Genomic DNA, 18,866 nt, shown 5'->3' with positions numbered 1-18,866 from the left:
TAAGCTCAAACTCCACATAGCAGCCCTCACTCAGGAAGCGGCCGAGTACTCGGCCCAGCTCGCTGACTCCAATTGGGTAGAACGCTGCAACAATGCCGCCAAGCATATGTACAACCGCAGCACGTGGCATTTCTTCAGGGCCCTCATCGACCCTAGCCAAACGCGCACAGAAACGCAAAAACATCTTCAACGCGCGCTCCACGCTTACGCGAGTGACGCGGATAAATTGGCACAGGCTCTTAGGGATAAATATATCTGTGGCCCGCAGGACTCCATCGAACCGGCGTTCTCATATGCAGGCTCGGAGAACGCAGACTTGGATCGTTGCTTTCAACTCCACGATCTGAAGGCGGCCCGGTCGAAAATGAAGCGAGGAACGGCGCCGGGTCGGGATCAAGTGACGGTTAAGCTTCAAGCCAACCTCCCAGACCCAGCATACCTTCACCTCCTCGACTACTTCAATCAAATCTGGGAGGGGCGCGAACCGCTACCAATTTATTGGAAAACGGCTCTGGTAACTTTTATTCCCAAACCGGGCAAGTCTATCAACATCGAAAATCTACGCCCCATTTCGTTAACCTCGTGTGTGGGGAAGCTTATGGAAACAATGGTTAGGGATAGGCTTTCCGACTACCTCGAGGTCCAGCACGCTTTTGCCAACATTATGCACGGCTTTCGTCCACATCGCTCTGCTCAGGACATTCTCCTACAACTCCATCGTGACGTCATTGAGCCGATCGAGCATCCAGGTAAGGATAACGTAGTCCTCGTCTTAGATCTTAAGGGGGCTTTTGATAACGTTACCCACGAAATCATTTTTACCCATCTGTCCCAAACGAACTTTGGGTATAATGCTTCCAGGTACATCCGTCAGTTCCTGACTGAACGGCAGTTGTACCTCCACATTCAAGGCAAGGAGCATGGCCCATATCCTCTGGGTACTCTGGGAACACAACAGGGAGCGGTCCTCTCTCCTCTTTTGTTCAATCTCCCCATGGCTCATCTCCCCCCACTGCTGAAGGATATCCCCGGCGTACGGCACGCTCTGTACGCCGACGATATCACGCTGTGGGCAACCCAGGGTTCCCTTGGCAGCATTGAGGCCAGCCTGCAGCATGCAGCAACGGTCGTAGATGAATACGCCCGCCGCTGCGGCCTCGAATGTTCCCCTGCAAAATCGGAGTACGTGCATCTTCGCCCCAAACCAAAGACACGACTCCAATCGCACTTTCCTTGAGCACCGGGCCAATCCCGGAACTCGAAGAAATCCGCGCCTTGGGACTCTTCATACACCAGAGCAGGAAAGGCGACACAACCCTGCGCAAGTTACGTATGGTCGGGGATCAAGTGGGCCGCATGGTCCGTCGGGTCTCAAACAAGCGGGGGGGTCTCAGAAGCCGCGATGCTTTGCGCCTCGCCAACGCTTTCGTGACCAGTCTCTATTCGACACCATACCTACGTTTGCGCAAATGTGATGTGCACACGCTCGAAGGCATTCTCCGCATGATATACAAGCGCGACCTCGACCTACCGATCTCGACGCCTAACCAGCGTCTCGCAGATTTGGGTATGACCAACACGTACGGAGACCTATCTCCATAACCAGTACCTGCGGCTTACCAAGTTGCACGCTGGGAGATGCCTCTTACAACGCCTCCACATCTCCTACACATACCAGGCAGAAGAGCGAACCACAATCTCAGAGGACTGGCGTGGTGCGTTGGATATCCAGCCTCTACCCCAAAACATGGCTAGGGGGACTCACGAAGGCAGGCGAACTGCGCGGGTTACAGCCTTGCAAGGACGCTATGGGTCCCGGCCTGGAGTATTCTACACGGACGCGTCTGGCCCTCACCACGGGGGGTGGTACACGGCAGCCGTATTCCATCAAAACGTGCCTGTTCAAGGGCTCACTTTTCGAGCACCGGACATTTCTCATGCGGAGGAAGTCGCCATAGCACTCGCCGCAGCGGACCCCGCATCTCGGATCATTATTACCGATTCGCGGAGTGCGTGCCAAAATTTTACCAAAGGTCGCATCACCATTCGCACTGCTCGAATCCTCAAGGGCTGTTATTATATGGACCGCCCAAATAAACGTTCCGTCATCTGGACTCCAGCTCACGCAGGACTAGGTGGTAACGAGGCTGCCGATGCCTCAGCCCGCGCGCTTGATTCCCGGCACCCTCCTCGCCCTCTATCTCTTGACGATCCAGAACCTAACCCGGTCAGCTCATTTTGCGACATCACAGCGATGTACAAATCGAACAGGCTTCGATTTCCGCCTCCGGCGCCGGGCCTGACTAAGGCTGACGAGCGCTGGCTCTTACGGCTATACACAAACACGGTATTGTGCCTGGCGATACTTAGGCACTTCAATCCAGCCTTCTCCGTGGAATGCCCACACTGTGATCATCCGTTAGCGGATACTTTCCACATGGTGTGGGCATGCCCATCCAACCCGGCGGTCCCCCCAATCACGTCCCCTTCCCCCCCTACGCGTGAGAGCTGGGAGGCTGCCCTGCTCGGCTGCTCGACCTTGGAGGGCCAAAGAGCCCTCGTGGCCAGGGCGCGCGCCGCCGCGGAAACCACAGGGATCCCGGACTAGGGACTCCTCCTAGAGTTTGTACAGGGTCGGCCCTTAAGGCCGCCCCTATCTCTCACTTGTACATAGTCCTAATAAATGTTTTTCACCACCACCATCCCATTCCGGGCGGCTTCCCTGAAAGTGCGTTCGAAACGAAGATAATTAGCGCGGAACAATTTCCTCTGACACACCACGGGCGACCACCCGCGCAGTGCGGAAGGGACGAGGAGCCGAAACAATTGTCTACCACGCGGTAACCCCAAATAGCTTCGTAAGCGACGTGGTCCCACATCAGATTCAACCAGTACTGGGACTCCTACGCTGAGGGAAGCTCCCTGGGAACCGCAGGCAATGGCCCATGCCGCGCCTATTGGACCACCCCGCTCACCTCCAAGTAATCAGAAGGAGGCTCCGCCGTACCGCTGTCTACCGTCACCCGGTCGACCACCTGTGATTCAAACTCCGACGCCTAGAAAGCCCTACATATGACAAATCCCAGACCGTCGTCCAATCTGCTACCACTGCGGAGAGGTCGGCTACATCCACCATTGCTGTCCTTACAAACAACTCCACCTGCGCGCTTTTTCATTCGTTCCTTCATTCTAACCGCATCCCTTACCAAGCCACGGCAGGGCTAGAGCGGCGGCGCGCGCTGTGTGTCGCACGCCGCCGCTCTAGCCCGGCCGTGGCCTAGCCAGTGATCGAATGCGTGTCTAAGACTAAGCGTGGCCGTGCACGTGGCATCTATTCGCCGTATGCTTACACTTGCGGATCACCTACCCGCCGCAGCTACGCTGACTTCATGCGTGGAAGGTCCCGCAGCCGACGTTGCGGTAAACGCAGCAACTTCTGGAGGAGCTGTAGCAGCACGGCGTGAAAACAAAACACGCCACCTACGTAACGAAGCACTGAAGACTAAGATTTACCACGCGTCCACCGAACGATCACACTGAACACTGGAGTCAACCCCGAACACCACGGCGGCCGCTTTTCTGATGGAGGTGAAAAGCAAAAACGCCCGTGCGTACGAGATTTCGCCGCACGTTAAAGATACCCAGGTGGTCAAAATTCATCCGGAGCCCTCCACTGCGGCGCAGTCTCATCGCCTGCGTTGCGTCGGCACGTTAAACCCTACAATCAACCCCGAACGCGCCTACAGACCCGAGACACGGCTCCTACCTTAAATGACCAAACGCTTTAAAACAAGTCGGCGATACCGACGACGCGTGACGTGACTACCGACCGTCAACACGAATCAGCCGCAACATTACGCAACCACGCGCGAAACTCAAAAATAACGAAGTGCGACATACAGATATTACGCAACATTACGCAACCACGCGCGAAACTTAAAAATAACGACGTGCGACATACAGATATGCTTTGATGCATCCCCACTGATTCACAAGAAAACCAACTGCTCCGTGATTATCCCATCACTCGCGTAGTAGCTGAAAAAAGTACGACCAGCAGGCATGGTCCGCATATCCGCACGGAAGGAGGTCACCTCGTACCACCAATGGGACTGTGTACACGGTGCGTCACCATCAATGGCCCGACGTACCCCGATGCATCTGGTATTTTTCCAAGCTGTTCCCGTAACGTAATTCTAAAAATGGACTTTTTCGTGTACAATGCTGCAATAATTGACCCGCCACTGAACATATTAGCATTCTCCGCTTATAACTCCATGACGCGAAAAGGAAGCTCAGAACAAGGCACAGTGCTAAGTACAACCCGTGACCATGTAACCTTGCCTCAATCCCGATAATTGCTAAGATGCGGTTTTAGACACCTACGTTGTTCAGCAGAGCGACCAGCGATTGCTTTTGAAACGCGGTTTCTTCGTCGCAAGGGGCATTGTTTGCTTGAAGCAAAGTAAAGCGCGTGTTTTGGGCGCCATTTAAAGCAAAGCTTTCTAGCTGTACCAGCCAACAGTTCTTTCGAGGCGTGCGGGACAACAAACTCTTAAGGCGTCCGAGGCGACGGCGGTGGGAGGGAGGACGGCGGAAGGTTTCATTCACGGAGCACACAAGAGATGGCGCTGCTAAATTACCCAGCCATCCTCACGCGAGAGTGCCTGCTCGCCAGCGGCGGCGGCGGAGGTACGAATTTGTCGTCTGTTTTATCGGCGTTTGTTTTGGGCCTCTATTGGTGCAGCTTCGCGTCCATTGCGCGGTGCGTTCGCACGGCTCGATTACCTTGTTCGACAGCACCTGCAGGTTAACCCGCTAGCGACTTAATTATGTCGTTGTACGGCAAACATAGGTTAAAGGGCCGTGAGGAGAAAATACAAGTTTGTTTTATTCGAAAGACTTCGTCTTTTGTAGTGCTCCTAGCGCTTGTCCGGCCGCAAATGATGCCGTATTCACTGAGAAATTATTCATCATCATCATCAGCCTATCTACGCCCACTGCAGGGCAAAGGCCTCTCCCATTATTCTCCAATTACCTCGGTCCTGTGCCAACTGTGACCAATTTATCCCCGCAAACTTCTTAATCTCATCTGCCCATCTAACTTTCTGCCGCCCCCTGCAACGCTTGCCTTCTCTAGGGATCCACTCTGTTACCCTTATTGACCAGCGGTTATCTTGCCTTCGCATTACATGCCCTGCCCACGTCTATTTCTTCTTCTTAATTTCTACTAATACGTCTTTAACACCAGTTTGCTTCCCGACCCACTCCGCTCTCTTCTTGTCCCTTAATGTTACACCTATCATTTTTCGCTTCATTGCCCTCTGAGTCGTTCTCAATTTAAGTTGAACCTACTTAGTGAGCCTCCAAGTTTCTGCCCAGTAGGTGAGTACCGGTAAGATGCAGCTGTCATACACTTTCTTCTTCAGCGACAATGGTAGTCTGCTATTCATTATCTGAGAATGTCGGCCATATGCACCCCACCCCATTCTGATCCTTCTAATTATCTCTGCCTCATGGTTGGGGTCTGGGGTCACAACTGGGGTCACAACTGGACGAACAGAGTAGAACCGTGGGCCTGAAAATTAATACGCAGAAAATTAAAGCAATGATCAATAACCTCGGGACAGCACAGCGGTTTGAGATAGGTGGCGAGGCAGTGGAAGTGGTAAGCGAATATATCTATTAGAAATTAATCAATTTAGGTTAAAATTTTGATTCTCCCGCAAATCTTGCGTGCGTTTTCGGGACGTCAGCAATGAAGTCATAAGCACGCGTATACAACCGAACTTGAACGGTGTGATTCGGCTGCAGCGCTGCTTGCCGTCAGTCTTCCCAGATGGCGCTACCATGCTCATTCACGGACCGTTGACTGCCGTTGTTTTGTTTTTTGACCGTATTCGCACATGGCTTGTTTTTGCTACTTTAGAAAGTAATCGTTTCGTGAAACACGGAATATCCTCGACAAAAAGGTCACGGAAGGCAATGTCGCATAGCCAATCGGCCAGTGCGTGTAAGACAACTCGAAAGCGGCAGACTACTGTGCAGCTAAAACAAGCATAGTGCGCACAGTACCAACAACAGTACGCATCGGTACTTCTATATTTACGTGTGCTTTCGTAACTTACACTGTTTATCGCCCCATTCTTACTGCTATAAAAACAATGTGCCCTAACTTTAAACGCAAATAGTAAGTTTGGCAAGCTTATAAGCCCTGCTAACTTGCGTTTGCTTTCGCCGACCTCCCCCAATCGCAGAGCTTGTTGGTATGACATCACAGGTTTGTTGCCGGAAATTATCCAGTCGGTCGCATGGCCATTCCCTATTTTGCTAATTATGTAGCTTATCTGCGCGAAGTGTGTGTTAAAAGTGCTTTCGGTATGATTCTAGCCAGGCAATCTTTGGAATGAACCAAACTTGTGTTTTGCCTTGATGGCCACTTTAAGGATTGGTTCGCAGGTCGGGAAAACAAAATGTAGAAACCCCATGGAGACATCTGGCCTCTGGAGAAACGCTTCCTTTTGCGCACTGCTTGCCACAAATGCGACTCCGTCTTCTAAATTGGTGATTACCAATTCAGTTGTGTTTTAAAAGTTATTACAAAAAGCGAAAGTAGCAGCAGCTTCTGATAAATTGGAATTATAAAAGTTCCCTCAGCTTTCTCGTAATTCTCAAACTTACTAAGCTAAGTAGTTTAAATGAGTATAAATAGGAATCACTAATCTCACATGCCGATTTGTTTCGGTGTCTGCAGTTGTGTCGCGAGGTTGTGTAGCCCCAAGCTACCACATCAGGATGGCCAGGTACCGCTGTCTCACCCTTCGAAAGACGCTCCTTTCCGTTTTCTTTCGCCCGACTCACGGCCGGGCTACAGCGGCGGCGTCCGCCATTCCAGCCCGTCCGTGGCCTACGCTGCTGCTGCATTCCGGATGCCGCCCCTGCGAATTCCAGGTAACGGCTTGCAGAATCTCTGGTTTCCCTCTTTGTAGAGCCATGTGTGTGAATTAGACTGACGTCGCATGGGCAACTGTTGTGGGTGTCGTTTAAAGCTTCCCTTTCCAACCACCTTCACAGCGTCGATTGGAGCCAATTTCTTTACTGTGGTGAAGAAATGCAGGAAGCGAGTATCTTGATGGCTGCCACCGGGTTCAGCGTGAACCCGGCGCTACTGTACGTAAAACACGATAAGATGAGGGCTTTGCTAACCCGCTACATGGACAATTTTTGTCGACTTCGAAGCCACGTCAGACGCCTCTAGCGAAGCACACACGTACAACAGAAGACGGCACTAGGGCAAATGCGTAAATCACCTCACCACGTGTTTTCACAAGAGCGCTACTTATTCGAAGGAAATTGCCTACATGCTGAACGACATCATAGCGCACTCAAAAAGATCCTTGGCGCTCTCTTGTGCTCCTGAAGAAAAGAAATGACACGTTTTGCTTCGACATTTCCTGACGACGGCTGAACAAAGTCCCAAAGCAGGAAGTGCACCCTCTCCCACCAATCGACCAGGCCATTCACCGCCTTTGCCACGCCAAGTTTTTCACGGTGATGAATTTGAAAACTGCAAATGAAAAATACAAATGGAAAAAAATATACCGTGAGAAGACGGCCTTTATAACGCAGGTCGGGCTGTACGAGGTCAAAGTGATGAAGTTTGGACTATGAATGGCGTAGCAAGGATTCAACGAGTTATGGACACTCGGCTAGCCGCCTTCATGTGACCCACCTGACCTGTCTACTTCCACTACTTATTCGGATTTCCCCCGAATTTCGACGCACACCTTGCGAACTTCGAGTCTGCACTGGACTCCATTCGTTTGTTGCTATTAACGTTGAAACACAAAACGTGCCGCTTCGCGTAGAAGTAACTCATGCTTTAAGCCGAATATTCATCCCCGATGGTGTCCTGCCTGCTCCGTTGAGGACGCCAGTCATAGCAGACTTTTGAAGGCCAATGGAGACGAAGGCCGTGCGAAGATGCCCACAATGTGAGCGTGCTACCGGGGCTTTGTCGCAAAATTCGCCTGCACGAGATTATGGTAGGAGTTAGCATATGGTTTGGCTCAAGGTTAAGATGTCCGACGGAGCAGTCAATCAGGGCTGAATGTGCGGACAGAAAATCGAGACCGTAAATGAGGTTGAATGGCAGGCAACGGTCGTGAACAGTGAAGAGAACAACAGTTTGCTGGCCAGTGATGGTGACGAGGGCGGCACACAGTCCCCGAGCTGAAGTCATTCCTTCATCACTGACACGGACAGCATAAGAAATGGCCGGGGTTAGAACTTTGCCAAGACGGCGACGAAGTGCTCCACTCATGAAGTTTCCGCGTCAGTGTCAACGAGGGCCTTGACGGGCCCACGATCTACGTGATCTTCAAGTAAACTGTGTTGAGCCGGTATCACAAAAGATGAATTTCAGCCCGGTCCAAAATGCAGCGCGTACTCCGGCAGATACATTTGTCAGTTTTACGAGGAGGGACGCCCACTCTAGGAGGGACGCCCACACTGAAAATGCGGGCCAAGGGGTAGGAGTACACATAGCCCACAAGCCTGCGACAACTATAGGCCGCTTAATCCCCCGCCCCAAAGACCGGACGACAATACAGAAGGCACCCGGGGTCGTCTACCGCATTCCGTGCGCGGGGTGCAACGCCTCGTACATCGGTGAAACCAAAAACCTGCCGGAGAGGATTAGGCAACACAAGAACGACGTCCGGAAACAGAATAGAGTTCGCAGCGCAGTCGCCGAACACTGTGAAGTGGCCGACCACAAAATTGACTTCTCTGGAACGGCCATCCTCGAAAGGGAAACGAACTGGAGGAAGCGGCTTTTCCTCGAATCGTGGCATAATAAACGCACACCTGGGAATGTTAATTGCTCGATTGGCACTCTCCCCTCGGTGTACACACAGATTACGTGCCGCAGCGAGGGGCTTTGTGCGAGGCCAGCAAATGTGAGACTATAAGACGGAGCTGCAGCGTGGCCACTGTCACCCTTGAAGAAGAAGCCGAGCCGGCTTCGAAACGTCGGGTTTTTTGCGCTTTTTGTCTTTTTGCCTTTGTATTGGTTGGAGCCTAATTAAATCTCAGTTCGGGAAGGATCCTGCTTGTATTTGCCGATGGATCGTTTGCTGCGCTCTACTGAGCGATTTGTGCGGGTCAGGGTACCGCCGTCTGCCTTCCCTGTAGTGGCTGGTGATGTCCTTGTAAGTCGTTATGGCCTGCAGCTCGTGCTCGTCTGCCCGGTGTTCTCGGGCAAGCTGGTGGGCGAGTTCGTTGCAGTCCAGCCCTGAGTGAGCCGGTGTTAATATCAGTTCGACTTTCTGCTCGGGTATGCGGCGTATTCCGCCCTCTAGTATTCTGAGTGCTGTCAGAGACACCTGCCCTTTTCTATAGTTAGCATACGCTTTTTGCGAGTCCGTTATTATTTTGCTCGCGTTAGGCAGCGTGAACGCCAAGGCTACTGTCGCCTCTTCCACTTCTTCCGCGGACGCCATTTTGACAGATTCGCACGTCACCAGCGCGTCTTGCGTTGTGACCGTTATCGCGGCTCGTGTCGAAAACCTGGGTAGAGAGGCATCCGTGTAGAGGGTGACCCCCGTCGCGTCTTCTTGTTCTTCCACTTGTCTTGGAATTTCGATGAGGGTTTTGACCCTGGCCTCTCTGCGCCCGTCGTCGCGACCCGGTCTCATGTTTCTCGACAGTGGTTTGCTTTCGATTTTCTGAGCCCAAAGCTTGGGTAAACTTCCCATTTCCTCGTGGTCGGCCTCTTGCCAGCCAAACTTGGCCAGTAATATTCGGCCCGCCGAGGTTTAGCTGAGCCGCACTCTCTGGGTAGACAGGTGGGCTTCTACCAATTCTTCCACCCTTTTGTGTTTGGCCATGCCTAGCAGATTCTCGGTGGACGAGTGGCGCGGGATACCTAGCGCCACCTTTGTTGCTTTGCGTAGGATCGCGTTCAGTTGATCTCTCTTTCTTCAGTAGCAGGAGGTACGGCTCCACGTACACGATGCGCGACGTCACAAAGGCCTGGACCAGCGTGATCGCGTCGTCTTCCTTCAGTCCTCTTCGTCTGTTTGCGACTTTTCGTATCATGTTCGTGACCTGTTCCGTGGTGGTCTTGATCTTGCTTGGCGCCGCTGCCGCCTTTCCGTTGTTCTGGAAGATCACTCCCAGGATTCGGGCTTACGTGGTCGGCGTTATGTTTGTCCTGTCTACGGTAATGCGCACCTTCTCTTGCTCTTCTTTTTTCTTTGGGGCTTTATGATTAGGAGCTCTGATTTTTGTGCCGAGCAGTCGAGACCGCATGTCTCTTCATAGTCGGGTACCGTGTCGGCCGCTCTTTGAAGGGTCGCTCCTATTCAACTCTCCGAACCCGCTCAAGACTTCCACCTGGTGATGTGGTCCGCGTAGAGAGCGTGGTCAATGCCGTCTATGCCTTGGAGCACGACTGGAAGCGGGAGTAGCACCAGGTTGAAAAGCAGGGGTGATAGGACCGACCCTTGTGGTGTGCCCCTGTCTCCCAGGGCTATCGGCCGCGAAGTCTCGTCCCCGATCTTAATCTTTGCCGTTCTATTACTGAGAAAGTCCTGGACGTACTTGAACATTCGCCCTCTGCACCCTGTGTCTCGCAGCTTACGGTGTATGCTGTCGTGGGTTACGTCGTCGAAAGCTCTGTCGAGGTCGCGCGCCAGGATCGCCCACGGGGTGTGGTTCTTGGCTTTTTTGGTCACCAGTTCGTGTAGCTGCACTAGGACTAGGCCGCGTCCATGTCTTCGCCGCTCACCCCTTCGTACTCAAAGGACGGTTTGCCGCTTTTTTCCGTTTTGAGGTGCTTCCGCGTGAGTTCTAGCACAAGCTTGTCCCCTTCCCTGTCGTAGCTGTCGATCGTTCGGGTGAGGTCGCGGGCACCTGAACTCTTGCTCTTCAGTGGGTCTATGAGGTGTCTCAGCAGTTTCAATGTCTTTTAGACAAGGTGCCCTGGAGACCGTCGCAGACCTTCATCCAGTTCTCCCTGCATAGTTGGATTGCATACTCGGCTGCTTGTCTGTTGAGATCGTGGATGCGTTTCCGCAGCTTCTTGTGTCTCTGCCTCTTCCACCGTAGAGTGAGCCTGTGTCTGGCCTCCCGCATGTGGGCGAGCCTGTTGTCCACAAAGGGAACCTGCATTGTCGTGGCTATCTTCTGCGTGTACTTCTCGACTATTTCGCGATGCTTCTCGGCCCACACATGATACGTCTTGACTTCGTCGTCGCTTTCTTCAACCTCGTCGTCTTCCGCTTCGGCTTTTTTGCGCAGGCGGTCTCAGTCCGTGATGCTGGTGTACCCCAGTTTTGCCTTTTTGTCGGATCCCCCGAGGGTCACACACATCACGTCGTGGTCCGAGCCGAGGTTCTCCCCGGTGTTGTGCCAGGCAACATCGAGCCCTGTACTAGCGTCAGGTCCGGGGTGGTGTCTCTCGCCGTTCCCGTATCCGTCCTGGTCGGTACGCCCGGCTCGTTTACCACTGTCATGTCGTAGTCTTCCAGAGTTTTTGCGAGTTGCTTCCCCCTCTTAGACGAGTACTTGTAACCCCACTGCATGTGAGCGGCGTTGAAGTCTCCTAATATGAGTATCGTTCTCGTTTTTGCTTCTTTCATGCAGTCTAAGATGGTGCCCTCAAAGTCGATTTCCCGTCTCGAAGGTCACCAATATGCGTTCAGAACGAACACATTACCGGAGTTTTCAACTTTTCTGTCGTAAATTTCGATTAGCGTGTGCTCGCAGCCGCGTTGGGCAGTAACGTGCTGCGTAGCCGCCACGTTACTCCGCACCAGAGTCGCCGTGCCCTTCTCGCTGAGGTTCGTGTAAGTAATGTACCCCGCGAGCTTGACTCGGCCATTGGTTTCCTGTAGCGCAATAACGTCTGGTTTGTGTTCTAGATAATCCACGTATTACTGAAGGTCCCCTATCTTGTGCCCTCTACCCCTGCAGTTCCATTGGAGTAATGTCGCGGTCTCTTTCTGCTTACTCTTAGTCTTCTTCTGCATGTTGGGTGGTAGCCTTGTCTTTCGCGGTGGTAACTTCTCGTGGCCTGCCTCTCAGTGCTAGTCGAGTCGTTTTCTTCTTAATTACCATGGCGTGTCTGAGTTTCCCGTCGACTGTTGACATATTGTTGGATAACCATTTGTATTTTTTTTCAATGTTACCCACTGTTGTGATTAGGTTTCCTACCTGCTCGATGAATAGAGTTACTTGCTTGGAAATGTGCGCAACCTGGTTGTTGAGCTCCGACAACACGTTCATGACCGTCTGCATCGTGGGAGTGGCAGTAGTATCAGCGGGTGTAACGACGGCCGCTTCTTCAGCCTTCTCTTCGTCCATTGGTACTACTGCTGTTGTCGGCGGTGCCCCCGGCTCTGACGCCATCGGCGGCGACGGCCGGAGAGTGACTCTTTTGGCTACCTTTCTCTTGACCTCATTGGCGTCCCCGCTGTTATTACTACTGCTGTTGTTACCGCTGTTGGATTTATCTAACGCCTGGACACGCTCCATTAGCGCTCTGATCTGTTGATTCTGCCTCTCTATCATTTTCTCGAGCTCTGAGCATTGCTTACGTTTCTTGCCACTAGGAGGGGTGATAGGCGGGGTGGGGACGAGGGGAGAGAGGTTGCTGCCGGTAAGAGCGACGGGAGGCCGAGCCGCCTAGCCCGCATCTTTCTAGGCGATGTTCCGGTTGGCCTTCGACTTGGACCTCGAACGCGACTCGCGTCTGCGGGCCCCCGTTGCGGTGGCATCGCCGGCAGGTGCCGTCGCTCTCGAATCATTCCTCGCTCCACTCGCGCTTCTCCCTCGTCTGGTCAGGGAGCGCCCTCGACGTCCGCACGACGATCCGTCACACCGCGGCGGCGACTCTTCTTTTGCTCTTTGGCGTTCCCATCTTCGCTTGCGTACCACATACGGCGTGTTGTACCTTGCTTTACATTATTTGTCCATGGTTAGGTTGTCACCCTCGCAGAGGCTGCACTTGGCTTACATTTGCGAATTGCGTCATGTTCTGGACGCCGCAGCCGCGGCAGGTCCGGTTAGTTGGGTTCGGGCTTACATCCATGCGGTGGCCGAGGCGGCCGCACTGGTAGCACATGTCGATCTGCTTGCGGTGTAGCGAGCACTCGACCAGCAGGTTTCCGTACTTTATGTAGTTCGTTACCTTGCAGCCTTCGAACGCTATTACCACCGACAAAGATTTGCCTATGCGGTCGGCATGCAGTGCTGTGGGGTTATACTCCTGCACTATGAAATCGTTGATTTCCTGAGCAGAGTCCATCAGCGGGACGGTGCCGTGGGGGGCCGATTCATATGCACTAAGCTCGTGTTCGGCTCCGTAGACGGTGAGGTTACTGACCGCTGCGTAGCAGTCGCGTTCTTCCTGCTCGAGGCGCTAACGATTATAATATTTTTTGCTTGTTCGGGCATATCATGTCTTGCCTCGCTTCTTCTCCGCTCACATTCGCGGCGGCGACGATAGCTCTGCTGATCTCGAACCTTGAGACTTCGCTGACGTCCAGGCCTCCACTGGGTCGCATGACGATCTTGATGTCGTTCCTTGGTAATTCTGGCATTCTTGCTGCCTTAAGCAGCTTGCTCTTGAAATTCTTCAGGCGGTGAATGCCCGCTTCGCCACCGCCGACGACCGGCTGTGACTTGGTCGTAGTTAGGTTTAGTTCTCGCTGCTTCGGTTCAGTGTTCTTTTCTCCGGAGACTCGCCATTCGAGAGCTTTGGAAAGTTGATCTGGTTGGATTCCACTCCCTCCACCTTTACACGCATGGCGGACGCCATTTTTTTGAAAAACCTAGCAGCTGGGGCGTAGGAAGGTCGGGGACCTTGCCGGGACACGCCTACGCTTAGCAGCTAGGCCTAGCACCCTTTAGGCTTGATTGGCAGTGACTCGGCGCTCCCATAAAAAGTCTTCCAAAATCCGAAGAAATGGGTTCCCACCTCGAACTTTGGTATTCACGCGTTCCTTGCAACTTCAAGGACATCGTGGGGGGGAAATTTTCATGGTTTGGGATGAATGACCGGGCCTCTTGTCAAAAATCGTCGAAGCTGCTGTGAAGCGCGTATGACCAGCTTGGTCCTTCTTGATACATCGCAAACTTTCTGCTTGCAGTCCCAACGGGTCACAGTTGCCTCGTTGGTCTTCAAACAGACCTTGGCGGGGCCCCTCAGCTACTTGTAGACGTTTGCAATCATCACTGGGGTGTCGTAGTGGTTACGAGCGCGAAAGAAGCCAATCAGCGAAGCCAATGCGAAACCAATCCGCGACGCATACGTCAAAATAATCTATGCTGTTGAACGCACCAGAATCTGGGAACTGGGACAGAATGATGATTGGCGCCATTTCTCCGTCGGATGACATCGTGTCAAGACCAATGTGGCATCCGCTGCGTAGTTTCATGTTGGGGCAGCTTGCCAACAGAGATCATACTGCAACCTCTACCATAAAATGTCAAGACGAAGATGCAGGAATGATAGTGTATGTCTACGTATTTACAATAGGCGAGTAGGAGGAGTGTCGACAAGTCGGGCAAGCTGTCCGGGGTAAGAACGAGAACGAACCTCGACTTCATCGTTCGCTGCAAGCGCTTTGAGCACGGCTGGCAGGGCCCAGCCTTGCAATCTTTCATGGACTGCGCTCCTGTTCATGCGCTATCTTTCTCCTAGGTTGCCTCAAAACTATATATACATATATACATATACATATATATATATATACATATATATATATATATATATATATATATATATATATATATATATATATATATATATATATATATATGTATATATATATATACGGTCAATCTCCGAATAAGCATGTAGCAGGATCGACGGCCGTCACCACCGGTGGGTGATCGCGCGGCACGAGTCGAATCCTCTGGCTGGTTCACCATGGACGGTTTTTCCTCTTGATCCCTCTCTTTCTTGCGGACTCTGTTTTCCTTATAATAAACCCCCTTGCAATTGGTGGTTTGAGGTTTGAGGTGACCCGTCGAACAGCCTGTAAATCCGCAGTCGGAAGCTACCAAAGCCCGTCACCCCCATGGCCGCTGCCGACCAACCGCCTCCACAGATGTCATCGGTCATCTGCGGTGGGCCGTTCCGTCAGCGCGACCCGCCGTTTTTCAGTGGTACAGGTGACTATAACGTTGAATATTGGTTGCCGTCTTACGAGCGAGTTAGCGCCTACAACAAATTGGACAACGCTGCCTTGCTGCACAACGTCTTATTTTCCCTCAAAAAAACCGCCCCGATCTTGTGGTATAACAACAACGCAGCGACCATGAAGACCTGGTCTGACTTCAAGAGCAACTTAATTCGGGGCTTTGATTGAACCGCCGCACGCAAACTGCACGCTGAACAACGCCTGCGTGCACGGGCGCAACAACCGGATGAGAAATTCAGCAGTTACATTGAAGACGTTGTGGATCCTTGTCGGCACGACAACTCGTCCATGTCAGACGCTTACAAAATCAGACACATTCTGAAAGGTTGGACGACGACGCGTTCCACATGCTTGTATCCAAGGTCCCTGTATCCGTGACCGAAGTGATTGGCCTGCGGCAGAGTTTTGAAGAACTGCGCCGGCAAAGGGCCTTTGTTCTGAATTCATTGGTGGCGACGGAATCTCTCTCGGGCCTCACGTTCTCTTCGAACCAATTGCAGCTCGAGGCGAAAATCAAAGAATTTGTCCGCGAGGAAGTAGCACGTCAGCTACTGCTGGTGCCGTTTGCTGAGCAGACTTCATCCAGCCTGCCTTCTGCTCTGCAGGCGACCAAGCGCAAACAGGTTGCTGAGGCCCTACCACCTGCTAACGTCGCTACCGCAGCAGTCGCACCCCTGGCTTCTCCACAAGTGGCAGCTACAGTCGCTGCGCCCCTCACGGCTACAGTTGCTGCAGCTCCATCTGCATTGCCTATGACGTACGCTGAATCTCTCGCACAACCAGTGCACTCATCTTTCCGCTCTTTTTATCCAGCGATACCAGCGGTTGCACCTCCCACTTCACAGAGAGCTCTCCAGTTTCCATCGACCAGACCAATAGCTGTGCCGTACGCGAACCCCTGGCGCACTCCCGATAACCGGCCTATATGTTTTTCTTGCTGCTGGCCCGGTCGCGTTGCCCGTTACTGTCGCCGTGTCGTTTCATCTCCTCGTGGGCTCCAGACGTCTGCCTACGCCGCACGAGCACCACATCATAACGTGTCCTCCGGACCACATCCAACCTCGTTTTCCGCCGACCGTCAGATGTTCGAAGGACGCTGACCGCCGTCGCCCCGTCGCCGCTTCCTATCCCCCATGCGCCACCACTCCGCCCCCACTCTGGCCCCACTCCAGAGGTAAACTGATTCGCGCAGTCCCTGAGCCACGAACTGCGTACCAGTCAAAATACCGAATCCCTCACCTACCTCCGCAAAATGTAATTGACGTGTTAATAGATAGAGTCCCTGCACTGCCGCTTGTTCATACTGGAGCAGCCGTGTCGGTCATCAGTGCTAAACTATGTCCCTCGCTGTAGAAAGTCACGACGCTACTTCTGGGGATTTCTCTCCGAACTGCAAGCACAGAACATGTTACACCTTTGGCTGGGTGCACTGCTCGAGTCGCCATTCAGAATACTCTCTACAGAATTGAATTCGCCGTCTTGCCCATGTGCTCACATGACGTTATCCTTGGGTGGGACTTTTTGTCGAACCAGAACGCCGTAATTGACTGCGCTCGAACTGAAGTCGAATTCTGTTTACAAAATGACGCTTCGTTCCCAAACGATTCCTCTACTACTGCTGGCCGTACAAAAGCTGGCCGTAGACGAAAACGTAGATATCCCACCGCAAAGCTCAGTTCTCGTCGCCCTTTCTGGCTGTACTCTCGCGGATGGACCTGTTTTACTTACGCCATCACACGTTTTCGTTGCTCGCAAGGGTTTTCCGCTTCCGTTTGCTGTGCTCACACTCCTATCTGGCCGTACAGCAAGGTTTGTTTTCAACCGACAACCCGCCCTTTCAGCTTACTTCATGGAGAAACTGTCGGCAATATCGAATCTCTTGACTCCTGCTTCAGCCTCGACGTTTCCGACAACGCACCTTCACCGCAGCTAAATTCGCTCAACGCGATTGATCTCACCGATACGCCAACCTGTGACGACACGTTCCAGAAGTCTATCGCCTCCGATATAGACCCTACGCAGCGCAAAGACCTCCTTGCTCTTCTTAGAAAGTTTGTCTTCTTTCGACTGCAAGCAAGCTCCTTTCGGCAGAACATGCACAGTCGCTCATCACATTGGCACAGAGGTACCCACATGCCGTTGCCACACCAACCCTACAGGGTGTCGGCAAAGGAACGCAGCATTATTAGTGAGCATGCCGATGACATGCTCCAAAGTGGCGTCATCCGACCTTCTCAAAGCTCCTGCTCGTTGCCTGTGGTTCTGGTAACAAAAAAAGATGGGCCCTCAGATTCTGTGTGGACTACCGCCGCCTTAACAAGATCACCCGGAAAGACATTTATGCCCTGCCTCGAACAGATGACGCCCTGGATTGTTTGCATTGTGCTGAATACTTCTCCAGCTTTGATTTTCGCTCCGGTTATTGGCAGGTCCCGGTTTCTTAATCTGATCGACCAAAAATGGCTTTTGTCACGCCTGAGGGCCTATATGAGTTTAATGTAATGCCGTTCGGCCTATGCAACGCGCCTGCCACGTTCGAAAGAATGATGGATAACAACTTGCATGGTCTCGAATGGCGGACATGTCTCTGTTACCTAGACGATGTCACCGTGTTTTCTTCGGATTTCCAGATTCACCAGACTTTTCTGCACAAAATACTGACATGCCTAACTGCTGCAGGGCTTCAACTGAACCTTAAAAAGTGTCGCTTTGGTGCTCGCACGTTGACTATTCTCGGCCATGTCGTGTCAAAGGATGGTATGCTACCCGATCCCGAAAACTTCCGTGTTGTCGCCGACTTTCCCAAACCGACGTCAATGAAAGCCCTCTGCAGCTTTATTGGGCTGTGTTCGTACTTTCGACGCTTCGTACAAAATTTCGCGTCTATCATTGCGCTACTGACCAAGCTCATCGGGGGTGACAATGGCCTGTCATCGTGGTCCCAGGAGTGCGATCAAGCGTTTACAACCTTGCGGCGTCTGTTGATTTTACCACCCATACTGCGGCACTACGATCCGAACGCCCCTACTGAAGTCCATACTGATGCCAGCGGCGCAGGCCTCGGTGAGGTGCTCGCTCAATGCAAGCCCAACTACGAAGAGTACGTCGTATCTTACGCCAGCTGGACTCTTACAAAAGCTGAACAAAACTATTCGGTTACCGAGAAATAATGTCTTGCCATCGTCTGGGCTCGTTCCAAATTTCGACCCTATCTCTACGGCCACCCTTTTGACGTAGTTACCGACTATCCCTCGCTGTGCTGGCTGTCATCCCTCAAAGACTGTGTGGGACGTCATGCTCGTTTGGCGCTCCGCCTGCAGGAGTATGATATTTGAGTTGTTTATAGATGTGGCCGCAAGCACTCTGATGTGGATGCACTGTCTCGTTCTCCACTGCCTGGTAACCCGGAACGTCTTGCGAAAACCGATATGCTCGTAGTGACATTGACCTTCAACGATTCCCGGCAGCGAGACGACCCATTAATTGCAACGATCATCGATTTTGTATCTACTACACCGACTCCTGCACGGGCCAGGGCTCTTCGACACCAAGCCTCCCACTTCGCCATACGCGATGACCACCTTCTCTATCATCGCAATTATATGCCCGATGGTCGGAAGTGGCTTGTTGTGATTCCGCGCACTTTACGTGCAG

This window comes from Haemaphysalis longicornis, unplaced genomic scaffold (assembly GCF_048455015.1).
Source record: "Haemaphysalis longicornis isolate Haplotype H1 unplaced genomic scaffold, Haemaphysalis longicornis Haplotype H1 scaffold_52, whole genome shotgun sequence".
NCBI lineage: Eukaryota > Metazoa > Arthropoda > Arachnida > Ixodida > Ixodidae > Haemaphysalis > Haemaphysalis longicornis.
This window is presented reverse-complemented; position numbering follows the sequence as displayed.